The 4,777-nt window shown below is 36.7% G+C and overlaps 1 pseudogene; it reads left to right on the forward strand.

Annotated features, from left to right (window-relative positions):
- The first annotated feature begins 487 nt into the window (after positions 1-487).
- Positions 488-1,900, forward strand: LOC100264135 (jasmonate-induced oxygenase 2-like; annotated as a pseudogene).
- The last annotated feature ends 2,877 nt before the right edge of the window (positions 1,901-4,777 follow it).

Below are 4,777 nucleotides of genomic sequence, written 5' to 3' on the forward strand. Positions count from 1 at the left end.
AGATTTTTTTAGAATTTTGTAGGATCAACTATCAACAATTGTGGATAAGAATGAGATTAAATGGGTGATTACCGATTTAATTAATTTATATTATTATAATGCAATTTTAATTTTACCTATTTCTCATCAAAACTCTACCTTCTTAAAACTTTGGCATTTTTTCTTCAACGTTATCAACTCTTCTATTTTTCTTATCTTCACCGTTAAATATATAGCATTGAATTCAAAAATAGACATTACACCATCAGATTTACTAATCAACCTTCCAAATCGAGTACGGATGAAATATTTGAATATTGAGGGTGCCGTGGAAATAGCTAGGTATCACTTGACCAAATCTCATTAACATATGCGCAACCCATGAGCTCACACCCCGAACTAAAACTTAACACGTAACCCATATTATGTCCAGGTTCAAGGTATTAAACCAACACCCCTATTATGCTATAAAAACCACCTGCCGAGTTGCCCAAGTCCTGTAACCATCTTCACCTGCAGCTACCAGAGCATAATTGCCATTTCTAAGTTCTAATCACTACCACAGCCATGGGAGAGGTCAATCCAGCCTTCATCCAAGACGCCCAACATAGGCCTAAGCTCGCTGTTATCGAAGCTGAAGGCATCCCCCTCATTGATCTCTCTTCCGCCAATGCTTCCAATCATGTTTCTCAAATAGCTGATGCATGCAAGAACTGGGGCTTTTTTCAAGTCATCAACCATGGGGTGCCCTTGGAGTCTCGCCGGAAAATTTGGGATGCCGCGAGGACGTTCTTCGCTCTGCCAGTGGAGGAGAAGAGGAAGGTGAGTAGAGATGAGGTGAATCCTTTTGGGTACTTTGATACTGAGCATACCAAGAACGTTAGGGACTGGAAAGAAGTCTTTGATTTCGTGGTGAGAACCCCCGCCTTCGGCCCTGCTTCGGATGATCCTGAGGACAAGGAGCTCATAGAGCTGACCAATCGGTGGCCTCAGTACCCTCCTGAATTAAGGTACAAATTTCACCAGCTAAGGCACAGTCACTACAGTAAATTACTTAGTTTGTTTTGTTCTAATTGAACTGATTTATACAGGGAGGTCTGTGAAGAATATGCGAGAGAAACGGAAAAACTAGCTTTCAAGCTGATGGGACTCATCTCTCTGAGCTTAGGTTTGCCAGAAAACAGATTCAATCTTTTCTTTGAAGAATCAACGAGCTTCGTCCGCTTCAATCACTACCCACCTTGCCCTGTCCCTCACCTAGCTCTGGGCGTTGGTCACCACAAGGATGCCGGAGCCTTAACCATCCTTGCCCAGGATGATGTCGGAGGGTTGGAAGTAAAGCGAAAAACCGACGGAGAATGGGTTCGAGTGAAGCCCACCCCAGATGCTTAAATCATCAATGTTGGGGATATAATTCAGGTACCACCCAAGAACTTTGAATTATAAGCACCTGCTTATCAGTTATTTCGCTCACCGAATTTTGCACCTATTTGGCTAATTATACTGATATTAAACCAGGTTTGGAGCAACGAAACTTATGAGAGTGTGGAGCACAGAGTGATACTGAATTCAGAGAGGGAAAGGTTCTCGATTCCGTTCTTTTTCAATCCCGCGCACCATCTTTGGGTGCAGCCCTTGGAGGAGCTGACGAAGGGGGAAAAACCAAAGTATAGAGCATACAACTGGGGAAAGTTCTTCGCTACGAGAAAGCGCGGTAATCTCAAGAAGCTTGGTGTGGAAAACCTCCAAATTTCTCATTTCAAGGTATCAGAGTAAAAGGTCGGTGGGACATTATCTATCCGTAAACAATAAGCGCTTGTTTTACCTCTCTAAATCTTATCATGCGGTATATACGATACGTACGTGGTGAATTTGGAGGTTTGGTGTAATAATAATGTAATTTGCTTGATAAATAAGCAGCAATGCATGCTACATTAATGGAATCATCATTTTCTTCCTATTCCAGGAATAGAATTATTAAGATAACTGATGTTAACCAAATCACGCACACACTCATGTATAAATAGAAACAAAAAAAAAAAAAAAATGGTTTTACGATCAATTTGATCCCTACATCAATGGAGTACACCAACATACAACAATTCACTATAAAAGGGATGAGAAGGAGTGGAATAGCAAAGCTCTCAAAAAACCTCTCAATTGCAACTACACATTAAAAAACAAAACCTTAAAACATAAAAGGGTTAAAATATATAATAAGATTAAACCTGTCAATCATTACATAAAAATAAATAAATAAATTCTCCATAGAGCATTGCGCCCTTCAATCCCTACAAGTTGATCGGGGCATAATAAAACTGATTCAAGCTTCACAATCCAACAATCTTCCACTTGAAGACTAAAACACAAGTAAACATTCTCTTTCAATGATTAATGGGTATGAGGGTGCACTCAAACAACCTATTCTCATTATTGACCAATTGAAGTTGCACACAACTCCAATTTTTCTATTATCACTATTTTAGTTAACATGTTAACCGGATTCTTGCTACCTTGTATCTTCACAAATGTTAACACCCTATCTTCAAGCAAAAACCTGATGGAGTGATAATGAAGTGTAATATAATTAGTTCTTGAATGAAATGTTGAATACTTAGCCAAATGTATTGCACTTTGGCCATTACTATGCAAAACATTCATATCTTATTTGAATCCTAACTTTGCTAACAAACTCTATAGCCAAATCATTTCTTTTCTAGCTTCTGTGATAGCCACATATTTTACTTCAATTGTAGATAAAATAACAATCTTCTACAATTGAGAAATCAAACTAATAGCAATAGTACCCAAAGTGAGCACATACCATGTAGTACTTTTCCAATTATCTATCTCATTGGCAAAATCAACATCCACATATCCTTGCAATTTTAACTCACCCCTTTCGAAACATAGACATTTTTTTGTAGTACCCTGTAAGTACCTAAGCATCCATTTCACTACTTCATAATGCTACTTACTTAGATTTGACATAAATTTGCTCACAACTTCCACTGCATAGGCAATGTCTAGTGTCGTGCATATCATAACATACATCAAACTTCCAATGGCTAAGGCATATGAAACCTTAGCCATGAAGTCTTTTTCCTCATCTGCCCATGGGCAATGCTTAATTAGACAACCTGAAATGATTTGCTAATGATGTTCTAATTGCCTTACATTACTCATGTCGAATATTTGCAATACTTTATGAGTATATATACTTAGCCTAAGATAACCATAAGATGCTCGTTTATTTGTCTTTGCTAATCTTCATCCCAAGTACCTACTTTGTTGCTCCCAAGTCCTTCATTTCAAATTCACTAGACAACTATTTCTTCAACTTGTTAATTTCATCTAGATTTGCGTCAACTACTAACATGCCATCAACATAAAGTAACAAAATAATATAGATAGAACCAACTCTCTTAAAGTAACAACAATGGTCTGCATTGCACTTGAGATGCCTATTCTTTTGCATGAAACTACCAAATATTCTATACCATTGTCTTGGGGCTTGTTTTAAATCATACAGACTGTTAGTTAATTTGCACACCAGATTCTCTTTACCCTTCACTACAAAACCCTCTAGTTGTTGCATATATACTAATTTCCCCATCAAAATCACCATAGAGGAAAGCTATCTTCACATCTAACCGTTCTATATGTAAACTCTTTATTGCTACAATACTCAAAACATATTGAATAATAGTTAGTTTCACAACTAGAGAGAAAATGTATGTATAGTCAATCATTTTTCTTCTATTGAAACCCTTTGACCACCAATCTAGCCTTATATCTCTTAGAACCACCATGCTCCTACTTAATTTAATACACCCACTTATTATGAAAAACTTTCTTACCCATTGGTAACTCGACTAGCTTCCAAGTCTGGTTAAGAATAAGGGACTTCATTTCATTTTTCATCGTAAGCTCCCACTTTCTATTATCTTCCATCTGACATGCCTCATCATAACATTTAGGTTCACCTCCATCTATTAGTAGCAAATAATTTAAATACTTCCTATTTGGTACATGTGGCTTGTTAGATCTCCTCAAAGTAGGAATTGAAACTAGATCTTGTGATATATTAACATCTTATGCAGTATTTTCCTCAATCTAATGATTATGACCTGTCTTATTTGTCATGTTATTCAATGGGACATCATTTGGCTCAAAGTAAATAGGTTCAAGTTGTACCAGACTATTGGAATGTGTTGCATCTCTCTACATATACAAAACTTTCTCATTAAATATGACATCCTTACTTCTAATCGACATCCTTACTTCTAATCACTTTCTTACTCTGGTCATCCCAAAACTAATAACCAAAATTATCAACACCATAGCTAAGAAAGTACATTTTAGTGATTTAGCATCAAGTATGTTTATGTCATGATCACTAATATGTATACACACACACACACACACACACACACACACACACACACACACACACACATATATATATATATATATGATACACAACCAAATACCCTCAAATGAGAAAACTTTACCTTTTTTTTAGTTCACACTTTTTCCAGTATTTTGTGATCAAGTAAGTTGTTTTGTTGATTGCTTTTGCCAAGAACTCCTTTGACAACCTTGCTTGTATACACGTTTTTTTTCTCTTTCAGTCAATGTCTTGTTCATTCATTATGCTATACCATTCTGGTAAGGTGTCCTTGGCACGGTCTTCTCTAATTTAATTCCATTTTCATAATAGATCTTCTTGAACTCAAATTCTTCATCCTCCCTACCATTATCAAACCGTAACTTCTTGACTCTCATACATGTCTTA

The sequence above is a fragment of the Vitis vinifera genome, chromosome 3, assembly GCF_030704535.1.
Source record: "Vitis vinifera cultivar Pinot Noir 40024 chromosome 3, ASM3070453v1".
Taxonomy (NCBI): Eukaryota; Viridiplantae; Streptophyta; class Magnoliopsida; order Vitales; family Vitaceae; genus Vitis; species Vitis vinifera.